The 20,959-nt window shown below is 36.1% G+C and overlaps 1 protein-coding gene and 1 long non-coding RNA gene across 5 annotated transcripts in view; one reads left to right on the forward strand and one right to left on the reverse strand.

The window, feature by feature from the left end:
• TMEM196 (transmembrane protein 196) overlaps nt 1–20,959 on the reverse strand; it is a 51,654-nt gene that overhangs the window by 23,062 nt on the left and 7,633 nt on the right. The window lies entirely within an intron of this gene.
• LOC111098787 lies at nt 8,887–19,388 on the forward strand. Its single transcript, XR_005369518.1, has 3 exons — nt 8,887–9,226; nt 11,727–11,801; nt 19,337–19,388. It is a non-coding gene; the product is annotated as an uncharacterized LOC111098787 (long non-coding RNA).

The raw sequence follows: 20,959 nt of genomic DNA on the forward strand, positions 1-20,959 counted from the left end.
CACCAGGAACCTTTTTCCAGTGAACAGATCAGTCCACAAAGTAGCTTGGGCTTCCTCATATTAATGAGGTCCCTTTGGAAATGTTTGGAGAGTGCCGGAATGACCACTTCCTAGGGTGCAGAGAACAAATTGGTACAATCCTGACAGGGGATTGAAGTAGGGTTTTATGTAATATACTAACATTCTGATTGAGATTAATTTACCACATGGCTACAAGATCCATTTTCAAAGAACTGGAAATCAGTGACAAAGTGGTGTTGTGCAATCTATCTCTGATGAAACAGAAGACATTTCAGGCTCCTCAGTGTCTTGGGCTATTTATTGTTGTGACCATAAATTAGCCAAGACAACATATAGATGTATGGTTAATTGACGCTACTGAATATAGAATGCCGGGTAACCCTTTACTTAACTGCAGAAACAGCTGTGCTATTTTTATCTTTCTTTTTCTTTCAGGTTAATAATAGATGACTCTTGATGGTTCTTAGTGTTTAAAATTATAACTGGCATCCACAAACAGATTTTATAGTTTAGGCCACTTTCTGAAACGTTAGTTAATATACATTCTTTATAGCACCGTGGGAGTTAGGGGACATTATTACTTTGTCTAGAACCTCAGCAGGAAAGAACTACAGTCAGATCTAAATTTAGAACTTAGAGTGACATGATTGAGATGGTAACAGAGATTGTTCCTGACTTCGCTCCCTGCCAGGAGAAGAAGGACTAACAGCCATTCAAGAAGACACCACTGAAGGAGCCCTGGAATCCAGCGGGGGTTGGGTGGGGACTGAGGGCATCCCTTAGTGCCAGGGACACCAGGACAGACTGCATCTGTAGGATAAGAGAAGCAGCTACCCAGTGACCACATTGCCCCTCCCCCAGGCCAGCGCATCACCATGCAGCAAGGTCTTCCCTGAGCCTCAGGCTCCTCCAGTGAGAGAAGAGAACTCGGGAGGGACAACCAACGCCACCAGCATTGTGGGTCATTTTGTGGGAGCCTCTACTCTGACCTCATACCGTGGGGATTGCAGGGAAATCTATGGAACTTACCCATTTGTAATGTGACTGTGATGGAGAAGTGGGGGAGGGGCTTACAACCACCAGCACAGGGATCTCAGGAGACTGAGTTCTTACCTTCAGGGCTCAAGTGGTAATCCCAATCAGCAGCTCTGGCCATCTGTAGAACCAACCAGGAACTCTGGGGTGTAGATATGCTCTGATTCAGATACTGAGTCAAGTAGTTCTGCTGGCCCTTGAGCCAGATCTGCCCATGCTCAGGCAAAGAGCTGAATCACAGCCCTACCTGCTGTTGGGAGTGTCTTCTGGGCCCATCTGTTCAGAAGGGCTGGCAACAACCCCTGAAGCTGTATGGCCCAGTGACACTCAGCCTCAAGCTGAGAGTGGGGAGGCAGAGCTAAACACCCCCAGAGCAAAGCTAGTACCAGGTGTGGAGCCCAAAATAAGCAGAAGAAAGGATATAATAGATATTGGAGCAGAAATTAATGTAGTAGAGAACAGAAAAATCATAGAAAAAATGAACCAAAGTAAGAATTGGCCCTTGAAGAGATAAATAAAATAGACAAACCCTTAGCTAGACTGACCAAGGAAAAAAGAGAAAGAACCCAAATCAACAGAATATAAATGAAAAAAAGGGACATTACAACTGAAACCTAAAAAGACTCCAAATAGCCAAAGAAATCCTAAGAAAAAAGAACAAAGCAGGAGGCATCAAACTTCCTGAATTCAAACTGTACTATAAAGCTAGTCATCAAAACAGTATGTACTGGCATAAAAACAGACAAATAGAATGATGGAATAAACTCAAGAGCCCAGAAAAAAGTTAGGCATATATGCTCAATATATGACAAGGCAACCAAGAATGCTCAATGGAGAAAAGATAGTCTTTCCAATAAATGGTGCTGAGATAATTGGATATTCACATGTAAAAGAATGAAACTGGACCACTATCTTATATTACTAAGAAAAATTAACTCAAAATGGATTAAAGACTTAAATATAAAACCTGGAACCATGAAACTGCTAGAAGAGAGCATAGGAATAAAGCTGCTTAGCATGGATTTTGACAACGATTTTTTAAGTATGACACTTAAAGCACCACCAACAAAATGAAAAGATAAACATGTGGGATTACATCAAACTAAAAAGCTTCTACACAGCAAAATAAACCATCGACAAAGTGAAAAGACAACCTACAGAATGAGAAAAAAAAATTTGTACTCATATATCTGATAAGAGATTAATATCCAGAATATATAAATACATATCCCGAATGTATTAAAAACACATACAATCCAATATTAAAAAAAGTCACAAAACAACCCAATTAAAAGCAAGCAAAGGACCCAAATAGAGAGTTCTACAAAGAAGATATGCAAAAAGCCAACACGTACATGAAAAGATGCTCAACATCACCAGTCATTAGGAAAATGCAAATTAAAACCTAAAGAGGTATTACCTGAAGCCCGTTACAATGGCCATTATCAAAAAGATAAGATATAACATTTATTGAGCACTTGCTAGATACCAGGCTCTGGGCAAAACATTTTATACACATCACCTAATTTAATTCACATATTCAGTTGAGAAAACTGATCCTTAGAACATTTTTTTCACACTATACGGCTAGCATTTGGCAGAAGTGGTATTCAAACACTGGCTTCTCTAACTCTAGCGGCTGAAATAATTTAGGATTTTCCAATCATAATACTACCCCAGCTCTTTGTTGGTGTAATGATGCAATGGGAAAGGATGAAATAAATTGAGGTCCACAGGTAACTACTAAATTGTGATAAGGGAGCTTTTCCCCCTAAAGGCTGCTGGATTCTAGTCCCTAAAGAAGTATTTTCCTACCACTTGGTGGCAGTAGCTACCAATTAATTCACAGCGTTGTTTTTCAATTTAACTGAAGAAGTCTATTTCTATTTAGGAGTTTTTTAAAAAGATTTCTCCTTTCAATTAATTAACTTTTTCATGTAATACATTTATTTCCAATTAAAAAATATATTTATTATTATTATTATTATTACTATTTATTTACTATTGTCATGGATCTCATTCAGTTCTTTGGATTTCCTTTGGAATAAAGGCCATAGACAATAACAGAGGAAAAGTTTCCAGTTTCCTCCATTCAACATTATAGCTTCAGAGGTGTTCACCGTGAGGATGACCAAAATAGGGTAATGACAGAGCTTGGAAAGAACGACAGGACTGCTTATCAAACCATAAATAGAAGGGAATCTATAATCAATGAGTATTAACTTAATATGGGTTTATAATAATCAAGAAACTTCAAGCATGTTTTCCCAATCCACACATGCAGTCCTTTTCACAGAAGAATAAGCTAAGGTCCACAGAAGTTTAAGTAATCTTATCCAAGATACACATGAATGGAGTTTACAGCTAATAAATAACAGAAGCAGATTCAAATCCAGATGGCTCTGACTCCAAAGTGTGTGCACTCCCCATTGTCTCATACGGCCTTTCTGACAGTGGTATTATTATTATTCTAAGAAAGTAGTCACAAAATACCTCTAATTTTCAGACTCAAGAGAAATATCAACATTCTAAGTATGTTTAACTCTCCAATATAGAGACCAGAGGAAGAAATGAGGGTATGGTGATAAAGAATATATTTCGTTTAGCTTTAAAGTCAGGTAGAAAGTTAGAGAAGTCTACCAAAATGAACTAAGGTGAATCTTTTTGGGGAGATGCAGATAATATTAGTCTTACATAATTGTATGACACTATTTGAAAGTAGTACTAAAATTTAGGACTTAAAATCATGGATTCTTTTTAGAATATGTTAGGCCATGATGAAATGCTTATAACTCTATTTTAACAAAACAGCAGACTGCAAAACTGTACACATTTTGTTCTTATATTACAAACATTATTAATTTCATACATGCAAAGCTGAGGCACAATGTAAATAGTGATTTTCTCTGAGTGGTGAGATCACTCGTCATTTTAATGTCATTTTGGCTCTTTTGTATTTTCCCAATTCTTTAAGGTAAACTTATTAAACTAATAGGATGTTTCATTTAATCTTTCCAGAACTTTGTTTTAATCCATTATATCATATTGGTCTATGGCTTTAGCATTTAGAGGAGTTAATGAATATAACAAGAAGGGGAAAAAAGCCAGCAGAGGCAATGTTCTCAAAAGTGAAGGAGGATCTTCTCATAAAGTACGCTATGGACAGAGCTCATCAAAATATTTTCACTGCTGACTTTTAAGTTCCTACCATGTGAATGACTTACTTGAATTAAGTCACAGAATCCCCAAAGGGCATCCATTTAAAATCCATCCTATAATTTGGGTGGGTTTTACATACACAAAACTAGCACCCATGTGGGAAACACTATTTTCCTGCTTTATGTCTGTGTGAGAACCCTCTATAATAATCCAGAACAATGCTAAATGTCCTGGAGAGTCCCATTTTCAGTGAAGCGGAAGGTCAAGGCTTTTTGTGAGTGAGCCTTGTATTCATTAACTCCTCCAGATTCCTCTTTTCCACTAATCTTCCTTCTTCCAAATAAACAACATTCACAAACAATTCTGTTAACGGAGGCTAAGCTCAGTCTGTGCCAGTGGAAACTAGAATGCTAGTGAATCATAAGGTGCCCAACATCAATAGATTATTTGCACTTCTGACTTGATGAGAGTCTTTACAGTTTAGGATCAATATCTTCCACTAAGAGAGGCAGGCTTTTTCACCTTTAAGGAATTCTGATTGTCAAAGTTTGTTCTTTCTTTCTTTCTTTCTTTCTTTCTTTCTTTCTTTCTTTCTTCTTTCTTTCTTTCTTTCTTTCTTTCTTTCTTTCTTTCTTCTTTCTTTCTTTCTCTTTCTTTCTTTCTTTCTTTCTCTTTCTTTCTTTCTTTTTCTTTTTCTTTTCTTTCTTTCTTTCTTTCTTTCTTTCTTTCTTTCTTTCTTTCCTTCTTCTTCTTTTTCTTTCTTTCTTTCTTTCTTTCTTTCTTTCTTTCTTTCTTTCTTTCTTTCATTAAGCCTGAAGACTTTATCCCTGTGATATACACTCATTGCTCCTCATTTTATGACAATTACACCATTTAACCCTGTGTTTTCTCTAGGGCAAACATACCCTGGTTTCTCAGCCATCTTGATGATAATTTTCTCTTAAATGTTCTGTTGTCTTTCTCTCTGTGTATGTCTCTCTCTTTTTAATTTTTTTAAGTAGGTTCCACGCCCAGTGAGGAGCCTAATTCAGGGCTTTAACTCATGACCCTGAGATCCAGACCCAAGCTGAGATCAAGAGTTGGGTGCTTAATTGACTCAGCCACCCAGGTGCCCTACTCTCTCTGTGCCTCTTTAAGGAAAAAAAATGCCACCCATAGAATTACCTGGTAAGTGAACTGATAAATTGGCAGACCTTCTTCTTTCAGTCAAGAGACTTCTTTCTAGAAAGTTTCCAGCTCATGATGCTCTTAATCATTATTATGTCTGTCCATAACATACGCCCTCACTACAGGTATCTGTATCTTAGGAGAATTAACACAAATCAGTTTTTACCTATGGTGATTGGCTGCCAGGTGGGAGATACTTTTAAGCATTGGCTTTTTGGTGTTCTTTATTAATTGCAGGCCATTTTCTACTCTCAAAAAGTACAACAGAAATTAAAATATATTGGGTCTATGACTTTTAGAAGTCTATAAACAAACACCATCCATTATCCAAATCCTTTCCGAGTAGTTCTCTAATTTATAAAACTCAATAGAAATGACATCATTCCCTCAGAAATAAAGTGAGGCTTGCACAATTTGTAACCAAAATACAGCTTCAGAATCTGTGAAGGAGGAACAATCACATATCATGTCTTTTTAAATATTTGTTTTAAAGATTACAATTTCCTAATGCTCGTTTCCTTGAAGAGTGTTTTGTTTGTTTGAATAGTGTTTGACAACCTTTGTCTCTGAGAAGCAACTAGAGCAGTTGGAAGAGGTTGAGAGGAATGGTTAAAATGTAATGTGACTTTAAGTTCTACTCTGATTTCAGGGGGGAAATAGTAAGGAGAGCATCTGATTAGATAAAAAGGATATTATGATTATTTTAGGGTTTAGTGCAGAACTAGAAAGAGGTGGGTTGGCATGATTTTTCTCTTAAATGGCATGAAGAGGAGACACATATATTGGGAGAGAAAATAATCCCTTTGCCCTGACAAGATAGATAGTGTGATGGTTATGCATCAGCTAGCAGAACGAGATTACAAGCAGGAAAAAGGTATTTGTGATGGCTTTTCAGATTGAACTTCTGGGGACTGTGAAGCATTAGAGGAGTCATATGTATGCTCCAGGACATTTCTCAGTCTTAGGAAAGATTAGTTGGTAGGTCTGTCTACTAGGGTCTGGGATATACATCAGCACTGTCTGTTAAGAACAGAGCTTTACAGACAGAGCTTAAAAGAAATGGATGGAGAATAGCATAATGGTTAAAAGTACAGAATTTGTAGTAAGGGAAACATGGGCTTTATATCTGGCTATGCCACATATTAGTGAGACTTGTAGCATCTACTTAAACTCTTTGAATCTCAACTTCCCCATTTGTAAAATAGGGATACTACTACAAGTATCCAAAGCTTATCCTGCGGTGCTATTAAAAGGATTAATGAAAAAAGGATTAATTATATAATGTTTATGATGTGCTTGGTATAATTTCTACTATCCAATAAACCATAAATCAATGGAGTTATTAATAACATTATTAAAATTATGTGATATTTTTTAGTATCTGATGAGTACAGACCAGTGTCTGAATTCCTGATAGGAATTATAAAAAAATATTTTAGATATTCATTCTTTTTTTTCTCATTCACAGAATCTTGCTATAGACCAAAACTGTGTCCTATGTTTGTTTGCTCATGTTCTCTCCTTCATGGAGGTAGATTGTTCCATATCAAATCAATATGTACTCATTAATGTATACACTACTACTTTCTCCAATTTCCATCCATGATATGCTGTGTAGCAGTATAAGACTTTAAGGCTTATGACTGGACTACCTTTCAGAAAGTAATTATCAAATGTATTAATTTCTATTTGATACAGGGAAGTCCTCTAAGTGTTTCCAATAATACTTGCCTTTGAATGTGATATTTCGAAGCAAAATGTCATGTCTACAGTGGGTCCATGTTCCAAGAGATCAGAGAATAACACAGGATGTTGGTCACCATGAAAGCTTCATCTATTTTTAGCTCAGCCTACAATCATTTCACAGTTTAGTGTGCTCACAGCCAGACGCATGAGAGTCAACAAAAGAGATCCAGCAGGGATACTATAGTCATAAAATATGAGTTTCAAATCTGCTTCCACTCATAGCTTTCTTGTTTATATCACTCTTACCGCTATTTTCTCAAAACTCAGAGGCACTTTGGATCCTCCCTTCCCCTTTCCATATAATTTCTATCAATCCAATTACTGTTTGCCATTAATTCTACATCCACAGTGAACCTCTTCTTTCATTCTGGCCTTTACTAGCTTGCCCCTGGATAATCTAAAAGCTTTCTAGAGAGCCTCTCTGCCTTCTGTTTCCCTAACATCATTTGTAGTCCATTCTAAGGATGATTTTTAGTACCTCACTCCTTCATACAATTTTTTTTAATGGCTCGACAAATGTCTTAGCTTGTTATCAGAGCCTAGATGGATAGTTTCAATCCAGTTTGCAAACTGGTCTCCTGCTGATATCCTACAGCCAAAGTGGACTTAATAATCCTTGTACATACTCAGTTTATCATCTTTGCTTATAACCACTTCTCTATTTGCAAAATTTTGTCCTTGTTCTTATCTATTCTCTAGGGCCTATCTCAAGTTTTCTGACCAGATGTGATTCTATCTTTTTTTTTCCCTGATTTCTCATAGTGCATCTCCTTATGTGCATCTCTTTTGGACCTTGTTACATTTTGACTCATAGTTATTTTAGAGTTTGCTACCTGTATCACTAGATAGGTTTTCATGTTTTCTTGTCCTACAAACTTGTCTTTTTGAGGAAGAGACTTTTTTTCATATTTATATCTACCACCAATACCCCAGTCCCAAACAGAATAATTAAAATGGTCCCTGGTGTACATTACTCACTTATGACGTTGTTGGAATGGAAAAAGGAAGATCTTTGGTCATGGTACTATCAAGCAGAAGGTTCTCAATAATTTGTTGATTAAAGTAATACATACAGTTTTTGTTCCTACGCTTCACTAAAATTGCTCATTCAAAGATCATCAATGACACTCTCCTTACTATTCTTTTATTTTTCAAATAGTCTCCTCACAGAATTCCATTCCACTGTCCCAATTGCTTTCTTTCTTTTCTGTCCTTCACTCCTCAGTCCCTATTGTTGGGTTCATTTTTTCCTACCCTTACTGTACACTGGTATTCCTGAAGTGTTGGTTCCCACTCTATGCTCTTTGCAGCTTTTCACTATTACTTCTCTGCCAACAACTTCTCACATCTATTGAGTGATAGATTCTCACTCACATTGAGTGCTGGCTTCTATCTGAAGTCAGAAACAGAGTTCTAACTGTATTTTTCACAAAGATACCCTCCCCAAATTTCAACCTATACATTTTTATCTTTATTCAATTCTACAGTATCAGTTATTATATGTGGTGGCAGAAAGCCATTATTTTGGTCTTCAGAATGTATTTTCCCATTTTCTGACAATCATGTCTCATTTTTCTACGGAGGAGGTCATCTATCCCTCACTCTCAGTCATGTGTTTCCCATCTCCCACAGCCCTGTGAACCAACTTTAATGAATTAGGATGTTCTGTCCTCCTTGTCACAGTGATTGCTTCAGAGATGGCCACAAGATATAAGTAAGGCCAATCAGAGGGAATTAGAATACATTCTAGACATTTTATTTCATCATTCAAGGAGGCAGACTGTCTTTTCCACTGGCCTAGGTATGGTGATGATGTGACCTGAGGACTGCTCAGGGCCACAATGTGAAAAGTAAAAATGAAGTCAACCAGAAAAATCAGGCACAGAGGTGCCTCACAAAAATATCTGCACTCAGAACATCCTAATAATTTCCTGAAGATATTGAGATAATATTCTCTTGAAAATACTGTCATCATCCCCCTGAAGATATTATTCTCCTCCAAAACTTCTCACGTCTGGAAATAGCATAGCCATCCACTGAGTTCTCATTCTTGACATCTGGGACTCCTTACTGACACCTCACTCAAACTCTCATATATGTAAGTGAACCGCACAGTATTCTTTATGTCTTCAGAATATAGCTGAAATATATCTGCTTCTGTTCACTCCCATTGCTTCCACTCTATCCCAAATCACTATCATCTCTAGTCAGTGTTACAGCAAAAGCTTCCAAATTTGTTCTTCCCATCCTTGCCTTCATCAAACCCACTCTTCTCTGAACTTGTTACTTTCACATTTCAAATCTTTCAATTTTATACCATTGCCTTTAAGAAAAAATGCAAAATCTTTACATGGTCTATAAAGTATTTCATAATCTGCCTTCTACAGCCTCAGCCTTCACTGACTTGTCTACTGACTTCTTGGAACTCACCAAATTCCTTTTCCCTCAAGGACTTCATATCTGATGTTTCCATAGCCTGAAATAGTACTATTCTTCTCTGCCTGGCTATTATTCCTGGTTTAAATATTAGCCAAATATTACTTCTTCATAGAAGACCCCCCCCCCCCCTTAACTTTCTGGACTGAGTTTCCATTTTAAGCTCTTTTGGCATCCCGACTTTTTCCCTTTGTAGCGTTATAATTAAATACTTACTTGTATATTTATTTGTTAAATGTTAGTATCCCTACCATAGATTGTGTCCTGAAGGCAGGAACATTATCTTCTTGTTCTTTATTGTATCCCCAGAATATAACACAAAGTCTATTATAAATTGATGGATGAATATTTTATGAATAAATGAATCAAAGAGGCACAACTTGTAATTTGTTTCCTTGCCCTACAAACTTGCCTCTGTTTTTGTTTTTCTGAGCACAGTATACTCTCATTCTCTTTAACCAGGGCAGAAAGTCAGCCTTAATTTCCGATCTCTTCCACTTTTATTTTTCATAGCCTGTTTCCTACCAAGTCTTGTTGAATCTTCCTCCATAAAGTTTCTCACATATGCCCTTTTTATTTCCATTCCCACTAGAGTGAGCTTCCTTTTGATTCTAAATTTCAACATGAAAGATATACATAATCCCCCGGCTCTAATTCTTTACACTGCTGCCTAGGTGATTATTCCTAAAATACATGTTGACTCATGTTACTCCTATCCTCAAAACCTTTAAAATATTCTTAGTACCATCCATTTCTTAAAAAGTGTGCTGTTCCAATTCCATAGTATACTACTCATATTTCATAATATACTACTCAAGGTCTTCACAGTTAGGTCAAGCCTCTCTTTACACTCTCTTCTTTCTGCATGTTGTGTGTTCTAAAACCAATGATCTCTTTACCATTCTTGAGCTCTCCATACATCATGTCTCCACCAACCTAGAATGCCTTTTTTTCCTCATTTCCCATCAAGCCCTCTCTACTTTATTTTTCCAGACTTGCCACCAAAAGCACATCTTCCATGAAGTTATCTGTCTCTCTCTTTACTTTCTTTTGTGTAACCACAGGATGTTCATATGCTGCATTATGTATTTAACTATATTTATTTGGATTTAGTAGAAGACAATATAGTTTAGTGATAAGAATGGCTTCTCTACTGTCAAATGGGCTGGGTTTAGATCATGATATCATCATTTTCAATCTCTGTGACTTTGAGAGAGCTGCTTAAATTATCTGCCATAGTTTCCTCTTTAATTGGATGCAGAAGAGAACATACTTCATAGAATTTTTGTAAATAATTAGATGATATAATTGGTACAAAGCACTTAGAAGAATTCAAGTGTTCAATATCTGTTATTGTTTGCATACATTTGTGTTACCAGCTATAAAGCCCTTGAATCCAGAGTACAGATAACTATCTATCTCCAAATTCTCAGCAAAGTGCTTCATTTAGAGTAAAACCAGTAATTATTTGTCACATTAATTAATTGGGAAGTTCTAGCGTCCTGTATATCTTCAGGCTTTGTATTACCACAACTGCCTCAAGAAGATCTTGTTAAAGTTCCTGTTAAAGGAACAACTATTTAGGAAAGCAAAGAAAGGGAGGGGAAATTATTAGAATTTTTAAAAAGGAGGAAATTATGTGTAAACATTATCAATAATATTGTAATTGCAACTCTAAACAGGAGAATACACAAGGGAATCTTGCATAAACAAGCTGAAAACTTATAGCAAATGATGGTAGGGCTTGATATGTGCTGTTACCAAAATGCAGCTTTTGATGGAACTGTTTTTTGTAGTCGTGAGGTAAGAGGCTATGACCATGTACTACTGAGAAAAATCTTCTGTACTTTGCAACAGAACACCTTGACTCCCATTCAGTCTTCCTCTGTCATTTAACTACATTGGGCAAATCAAATGAATTCTCTTGGGCTTAATCTTTAAAAGGGAAGAGTTAGATTGGATGGGATTCCTGCATTCCTCCTTGCTCTGACACTCTCTGATCACAAATTTAAGTGGCCCTGTTTTCTCTCCCACTCATTTTTAGCAGACATTTCTCCAGTATTTACGAGGTATTTCCTGAGTATCTACGTTGACACTATCACAGCTCTCTGACACTGAATATGTCATTTATAATGAAATTATATTCTCTATTCCCTTTATAGAAAGGAGGAGACTAATGTCACATGATTATGGAATTAAAAGAAACAATTCATGTGAAACTGCTCTGTCTTGCAATGGTATGTGGTGGGTGCTGATAAATGTTTATATTCTCCCTCTACTTGGGAAATTTTTATTAAGTTTCAGGATCCTGTATAAAGTTTATTTATGAAGACTTTTCAACCCCTCCATGTACTCCTGGTCAGAACCTAACAAAATACATTATATTCATGTCTATTATTACACTGATGCCCTGATCATATTATATAGTAATTATTCACTACTTATCTGTCATTCCAAAAGGTTCTGAACTCCTAGTCAGGTGTTATATATTTTTAATTTTAAAACTTCAGCACTAATACAGGTCCTCATATGTACAAAAAATTTAATGAATCCTTGTTGATGAATGGATAAAAGAATGATTAAATTTCCAGTTAGTAAGAGAAGTGGGAAAAAGCTTCTCTTCTTTCAAAACACCTTTGGTAGTTGGCAAACGATACTTGAAATTTTCTTAATGAAAGGTCACCCTACAGACTTGAATTTCACCATTTAAACAAGAAAGGTTGAAAGGGTTATGTCATGAGGACAGGAAACTTGGGTGTCCACTTCGGGAAATGCCACTGGAATACTCAGCAGTTTCTGCTGTCTCTACCAGCCAACTAAGACAATTTAGCCTTCCAGTTCACTAATAACTCAAATTGTCCTAAAGTTCCTCATCCATAGTTCACATCTTAGGTAAACAAAGCATGAAGATTTGCCTGACCAGCTAATTATTTCTTTTCATAAGAAAAATGTATCCAGATGAGAGAAATTAGAAATCTAACATAAGCCACAGATTTGAGTCACATATACAACTTTTCATTTTCTAAGTTACATTAAAAAGAAAAAAGTGAAAATGTTAATATTAAATTTTAATATTAATTTAATAATATATTTTATTCAACTCAATATATTCAAGTTATTAATATTTCTTGGGCTCAATCCCAAGACCCCAAGATCCTACCTGGGCAGAAATCAAGAGTTGGAGGCTTAATCAACTGAGCCACTCAGGTGACCCTCCCTCCCAAATATCTTATCACCCAGGAGATAAGATGCCTTCCTAAATTAATTAATTTCAGTTATGTGTGAGCATCAGAAGCAACTTACTTTCTATTGGCCCAGCTTTTCTGATAATCCATTGAGTGATGTCTGCCAAACTTGTATCTTTTAACTCATCCAATCCTTTTACTTTGATATTTCCTAAACTCCTCATGTATCTCTCTAAGACTATTTTGAAGGTCTGAGGGCCTAAGATGTTTGGTGGTACCCCTTAGCTACAGGTGAAAAGACATTAGCATAATCATGAGTTAAAGTTCTACCTCTTTCTCAAAAAAAAAAAAAAAACTGTTCCTTTGAGAACATCATTTATTTTATAAGTGATTGGGGTATAAATGTGGTGAATACCAATTATCTTTCATAATGATATTTTAATTTCTTAATGTCACAGTAGAAAACAGCTTACCCTATCACTAGTAAGTACTACTCTGCTATATCTACAGTCAAAGATAGATTTATGGAAAAGTGCACCTTTTTAATGTGGCCTTTTTAAAGTCATCTATGTTTATAAAATATTTTGACAATTTTTAAACCAGTATTGGATGAAAGCCTAATATATATACAAACATATACAAATATATATTTGTTCCTAGCCACTTTAGGCAAATTGTATACTAAATCTCATTGTTAATTTGATTTCTATATGTTTAAATTAAAAAAAGAAAAGCCTCAGAACTACAGGACTTTAACATTCCCTGTCCAAGCCCTGCAAATGTGTATAGTTTGATAAATGAACTTTGAATCTCTTCTTTAAAGGCTTCTTGAAAGCAATTTGCTTACTTATCTAAATTGATCACTAACTCTTGTGGTTTGAAATATTAGCTAACCTCTAAAAATTAGTTTAAATTTCCCCATTACTTTGGAAAAGCACCATGGAGTATATGCCACAATTTCTGTAGTAAGCCTTGAAACTCCCAACTGGGAGGAGATCCTTAAAATTCGTTAAAATACTTATCTCCTCATGATAGTTTAGCAGTGCCAATAATTTGAGATCATTCCTGTTCAGTTTGAGGCAGTAACCCAGTAACTGCATTTTCCTTTTGGTTTAGCACTTATCTTAAGGATTACTTAATATTTTGAGGCATCTGTGAGAACTATGTTAGACTAAGAATTAGATGAATTGCCCTCTTGTCCTGGCTCTATAGTGAGCCAGCAGTGCTATGCTAACTCTCTGAGCTTTAGTTTGCTTATCATAAAAGGATGAATTTGGAATAAATTATTTCTATGTTTCCATCCAGTTTATATTGTGTGACTTAACTATAATTCTCAACCAACAGGGAGAGGAAACATTTTAATGGCGTCCTTTCCCTTACCCTTAGCTATGACAGACCTCAGATTAGACGCAAAAGCCATCAGAGACTCCTCTCACCATTTGCCATTAAATGTGACAAACTGCATCAGTCATGCTCATCTTGCTTTCCTTTTTTAAATATACAAAAACGAAATTTGTCAGCACAAAACATGCATTTCATCTCTAAATTCAATCACCCGTTTTCTACTCAGAGACTTTCTCCTCCCTTTCTCCTCCATTATTCACCTCAGCAGGGAAAAAAACTCCAAAATATCTCTTAAAAACAAAAACCTTCCTTGACTCTGAATCCTTTTACATCATTTGCTCTATCTCTCTACACAGATTGATTTTCCCTTTACCACCACTATGCTTGTTATCTCCATATTCTTCCCATTCTTTCTTTAGCAAACTTCGCACTCAAGTATATGCCCATTACTTCAACTGCTTTTGCTAAGGTCAACAATGACTTCCATGTTACAGTCCTCACCTTACAAGGAAGCTCTCTCCTTTAGACATCTCTGACGCCCTACTATCCTGATTTTCCACACATTTCTCTGGTCACAACTTCTCAGTTTCTCTTTTCTATCTCCTCATTGATATCCAGCTTTTGAATATTATAATAACTAAAGTCTTTGTTTTGGGGTTTCAATCAGTAATATGGCTTTAAAAATACCTTTAAATGTGCTTAATGTATTTACAGACTACTCCCATGTTTAGATTTCTAGTACAGTCTTGTGTTCTGGACTCTAGACCCTGTCCAATAGTCCACAGCATGTTTCCAATCTTACTTAACAGATAACAGGTAACTCTAACTTATAGATCACAAATAAATTCTTGATCTCTCCCCACCCAACACAATTATATCCTGCACACACATATGCACACACACGCATGCACACACATGCACGCACATGCACACATACACATAGTGTTTTTACTTTTCTATTTATTTATTTATTTATTTAAAAGAGTGAGAGAGAGCATGCACAAACTGAGTGGAGGGGCAGAGGGAGAGGGAGAAGCAGACTGCCTGCTGAGCAGGGAGCCGGATGCTGGACTGGGTCCCAGGACTCTGGGATCATGACCTGAACCAGATGCAGACATTTAACTGTCAGAGCCACATAGGCGCCACAGTTTTTCCTTTTCTAATCATCTAATTCTCAAAAGAATAAATGGGATCCTATCAGTTGTTAGTCCCCCAATCTAAGACTCATTCTTAATACTTTATTCAACAATGGCATCTAATCAAACACAAAGTCTTGTCAACCCTGTGTCTCAAATATCTGCTTCTATGTTTATTTTATTCTTTCACTGTCATCCATGCAACCATAATATCATACATGTCAGTAGCCTCCTAATAGACATGTGACTTTTTGTCCAATTCCAATATATTTTATAAACTGCAGGCCCAAATGAGCTTCTTTGAATGTCAATATAATCTTGTCACTTAATACCTTTCTACTGCTTTTAATAGACTCCTGTTATAATTAAGGCACTTTATGGCAAAGTGCCATAATCGAAACATTGTAGCTTGCATATAAAGCCTTATGTGAGCTTTTCCCTGTTTGCCTCTCCATCTCTATCTCCTCCTGCTCATGTGCCATAATCCAGTCACTCTGCCCCTCTTTCAGATTTTATTTTCTTTTTGTTTTTTAAATATTTTATTTATTTATTTATTTATTTATTTATTTATTTATTAATGAAAGACACACACACACACACACAGAGAGAGAGAAAGAGAGAGAGGCAGAGACAGAGACAGAAGCAGGCTCCATGCAGGGAGCCTGACATGGGACTCGATCCCGGGGCCTCCAGGATCACACCCTGGGCTGAAGGTGGTGCTAAACCGCTGAGCTACCCAGGCTGCCCACTTCTTTCAGAACATGAAACCTTTCTTATCCAAGGATCTTACCCATGCTATTCCCTCCAGTTTCCCTGCTTCATGTGGCCAATGTCTCAACATCTTTTAGAAAATATTGCTTCCTTAGAGATGTTTTTGCTAATTCTCCCATTATTAATAAGTTATATTCTTCATAAGCCTACATATCTCCTGTTTAACATGTCACAACCCGTAATTGTTAATTTGTGCATTATTTGTTCGTTGTCTGTATTTTTTTAAATTAAGCTTCAGAAGACCAGGGATCATGATTATTTTATTCACAGCTAGATCCTCAAAACCTAAATCAGATTGTAAAACGCTGTAGCTGTAGAATAAATATTTGTTGACTAAATCTTATAAGAAAAAGAACTAAGGAGAATAATAAGCATCTGGCTCATGAAATTGGAATAAAACCTGACTCTTCTGACTTACTTTAGCGCTTTCTCCACATTACATTGTACATTTCTCTTCTTCACTCATCCCAACCCAGCACAGACCATGTAGCTCAGGCCCATTAAATATTTTTCCCTTTGATCTCTACATTGATTTGGCCCCATCTCCATGAGCCTAAACCCTATAGGTCCCAGGCCCTGAGTTGTGCTATTCCACAACCCAGCTCCCTGGGATTTCTCTGCCTTTATTAGATTTACAGATATTCTCAATGGCCTCTGCTTTCCCCTCTCCCAATTCTTTTGCATTTTTAGCATAGTGTTCATCTTTAAAAGAAATCACTTTTCCACATTCCTATTTATATTTCTTTCTTTTCTTAGTCCATGGAAAACCCTGCTATTTATGCAGTGTTATTTTTTCCCTTAAGCTAGAACTAATTTCTTATTTTCCACCCCAAAACAGAGCACTGAAAAAAGCAAGGCAAATAGATCCATATACCATATTTCTTCCACTCCAGAAAATGTTGAAATTTTCAATATTTCAAAAATTCAACTGGAAAAGGGTAAATGTACATTCTTATCAATAGAGCCATGAACTCTCATAAATATGATCAGATCACCTTCACATTAAAAAAATACCAAAAAGGTAAGATGTACAATAGATATGCTGTTGTGATAAGCAGTTCTCCATTAGCATGAGGCCATCTTGGTGGCTTAGCAGATAGCATGGGATAGAAGGCAACCACAGTGAATAAAGAAATTAAACCAAAAGCACTAAAGAGATAAATGGAAAAACAAACCCCACAGTTGTAAATGGGGATGCACAGCACGTAGTGAGAGAAGCCTTTTTTCAGAGACTGTAAAGCAACTGAATGAAACCAACAATCACGGAATGAATTTCAGAATAAATCATCATAGAATGTAGCTAGCTGGCATGTCAAACTCTTCTAAAAGAATCCACGTCCAAAAACCTCAGAAACTTCCCACTGCCCCAGAACCCAAACCCTTCTGTGTATAGAAAAAAAATCAGCCTTGATTCTCAGAATGCCATTCCTTCACATCTCCCTTTCAGTGTTGGTGGAATGCAATCTTTCTTGTATTTAATGCATTATGCATTGTATTCTATTCCAAGTCTGCTTTGTGATAGTGTTCCTTTTTAAAAAATAATCTGTTGACTATTTTGAGTATGCTAAGTAAATACAACGTTTTGATGTTAGACCTATTTCTGCTCCAAAAGTAGCAAGGGAAATTAAACTAAACTTGTGAATTTTGAATAAGAGGGACTTGGAATTTGCAGTATATTTAAGAGTCAATTGTCTAAGTCATTTTTATGTATACTTATTACTCATGTTAATCTTTAAAATAAAACATCTCATAGATTGTAGTAACACAATCAAAAGAATTTGTCTCCTGAGCCCAAATTTCTGTTATTTTAGCCAATTAAATAAATAAATGAATTTAAAATTTCAAACTAATATAAAAATTTAAGATAATGATTATTTCTGGAGGGAAGCAAAAGAGGATGTAATCAATATTGAACACCCACATATGGAAATATTGTCAAATAACATTCTGTTTATTAAGGCAACTTAATTTATGTCTCTTTTGAGTAAAATTAATGTAGGTGCTGTAATATATTTGGACAACATTCAAATATAACACCCACTACTTGATACATGTGGAAAACATAACAAAGTTTATAATGTAGAAGATGGATTTGGTGAGGATGAAACAAAAAAAAATATTCCCTTGGGTATTCGCCAGCTTTGAGTCTATGATTTGTGACCTGTTCTCACAGAATTGAAAACAGCCAGGGACTCCAGGGGACTAGAGGGTAGAAGTTATGCTCTTCCCAAGAATTGTCAACACCATAGAAGAATGTTCATCCAACATGCCAGGCAGTTTCTGAAAGCTAGCCAGTTATGGAAATAAGTTGCAGCTCATAGAGGATCACAACATTGTGAGGTTGTACCAAATCAGAGTACTAGCAGCCTAAATTCAGCATACATTGTGTATCAATGACAATTAACAACTTCCTTGTATGATTTTATCTCTTCATCTCTCCTGCACACGCATATGAGCACATGCATGTGCACATGCACACACATACACACATGCACATGTGCTTTCTTCAGTTGATTTAGATCACTAAATCCTAAATTCTTTAGGTTTTCATCCTTTAAGTGAAGAAACTCATCTGCTGAGATAAATGGTACAAGAAAGCAGTTGGAATTCTTAGGCGATGTAGTACATTGTAAATATAAGCTGCCATTGTTACTATTATTAATGTCCTTATTATCATTATTATTTTAATTCCTCAGAGTAAATGATGTCCAAAAATAGTTGATGGAAAACAAATAGAAAGAACTAAGAATTTCAATAGTCCATCCAAAAATAATGATAAAATCAAACACACATCTCCATTTGGTAGAACAAACAAAAATTATGCCTTTCTATATCAACATTGACCCAGAAAATATTCTTAGGACCCTAGGACATGCAAACTAAATCACAACTATTAATGTTCAAAATTGGTTATGAAAACTACATATTTTCTAAGAGGAAGTATACGACCTAACTGTTACCAAGCCTTGAGTCCAAGATCAATTTCATCAATGGCCTTACAAGAAGCTCCCCCTCGGAAATGTATAAAAATAAAATGTCTATTAATACACAAATAGAAACCACACACAGAAAATTGAATTTCCAAGAATACAGCACTAGCATGCAATCATTACTGTGGGCTAGTCATAGTTATTAAACACTTAACATGTATCAAGCCCTTTGTATAAGTATTACTTTTAATTTTTCGAACTCCATGAGATAGATAGTAATATTGTTATTTTACAGATAAATAGCTGATTGCTCTGGGAGATAATGTAACTCATTCAAACTTAAACAATTAACAAATGCTAGACCTAGAATTTAAACCAAGTCTTAACCTCTAAAATCTATTTTCAGGGCATCCCGGGAGGCTCAGCGGTTTAGCGCCGCCTTCCGCCCAGGGCCTGATCCTGGAGACCCAGGATCGAGTCCCATGTTGGTCTTCCCGCATGGAGCCTGCTTCTCCCTCTGCCTGTGTCTCTGCCTCTGTGTGTGTGTGTGTGTGTGTCTCATGAATAAATAAATAAAATCTAATAAAATAAAATATATTTTCATGTATTAATGTCATGCTAGTATCTCCTATTAAATAAATGAACTCTTTGTCAGGCAGCTGTAGGACTAATTGAACACAGGAAATTATGATCTTACAAATGCACCATCAACAGGAAAATCACCTGAAATGAGGTTAGGTTGTGATGGTAGATTTACACTTCCTTCAAGTCTCAAGATTTCCCTCAAGCCTTTCTTTTGACACAGGACACACACTTGGAATCAAAGGCTGGTGTTTTGACTTGAAATTGAGCAGCAATTCCTGGCCCATCTGCCTTGGCCTCATTGATTGTCAAGTTTTACCCAGCAGACCTCACCAAGTTTAGTTAAGAATCAAGAGCACTGAGGTGGGCACTTGACAGGATGAGCACTGGGTGTTATTCTATATGTTGGCAAATTGAACACCAATAAAAAATAAATTTATATAAAAAAAAGAATCAAGGGCAGACTAATCCTATCATTCTTTCAGGACCCTTTTAAAGTTGGTCCCATTGTATTTAGATGAATTAGATCTTGCCACTTATTATGTGAACGTACCTTTGCTCTAACAACTCCAATCTCCTCTATCTTCCACAAATTCTCCAACTTTGCACATGTTAATAGCTCTGCTTAGCACTCCTTCTCTCTTCTGCCCACTGGAAAGCTACCCAATCTATCAGGCCTGGATAAAAATCTCCCTCCACGGGGAGTCAACCCTGATCCCTCACTGATAACACTCATTTTGAACTACATTTAAATATATTGTTTGATGTCTTCCTGACTTGCTCTCATAACATTTAATGAACATTTGAGATGCATAATTTTGTTTTACTTTTTAAGGCTAAAGCCTAAGCTCTAAAGGTAGGAACAATTGAGTCAAATATTTCATGCTCTTCTTGGAATATGGAGGTGTGCTTGTTGATCAGTTGACTATGCCAATCTCTTCTGGGAAATAGATACAAAGGGTGATAGGGATTGATCTTTATGCCATTTTGCCTGACTCATATATTCAAGGATGGGAGCAAATAATGAGGTCAGACCTCAGTGAATGACTTTTTCATGACAATTTCCCATGTTCCACACAACGCAATAGAAAAAATACAAATTTTAAAATAAGACTACCAGCTTTAAATACGAATTCAACTGATTAAATAACAGTGGATTCTAGGGACGTCCTTTTCTCTACATAAACTTTATAAGGTACTATATTCTTTACAAAGTTGTTAATATTGGAAATAATAGCATATATAAAAGCATCTGGGGCACAGTTAACTATTAATAAATCACATATTGTATTATTTCTACAGGGCAAATAGCTTGAGGAACGCTATCTTCCAAGGTGGTCTTCTTAAACACTAATATTTTCTTTTTTGTATTGACTACATAATTTTGTCCAATATTTAATAATAGATCACGAACTAATAGAACTTAGAATTTCTTTTCAGGAGTCTT

Source organism: Canis lupus, chromosome 14 (assembly GCF_011100685.1).
Source record: "Canis lupus familiaris isolate Mischka breed German Shepherd chromosome 14, alternate assembly UU_Cfam_GSD_1.0, whole genome shotgun sequence".
Lineage (NCBI taxonomy): Eukaryota > Metazoa > Chordata > Mammalia > Carnivora > Canidae > Canis > Canis lupus.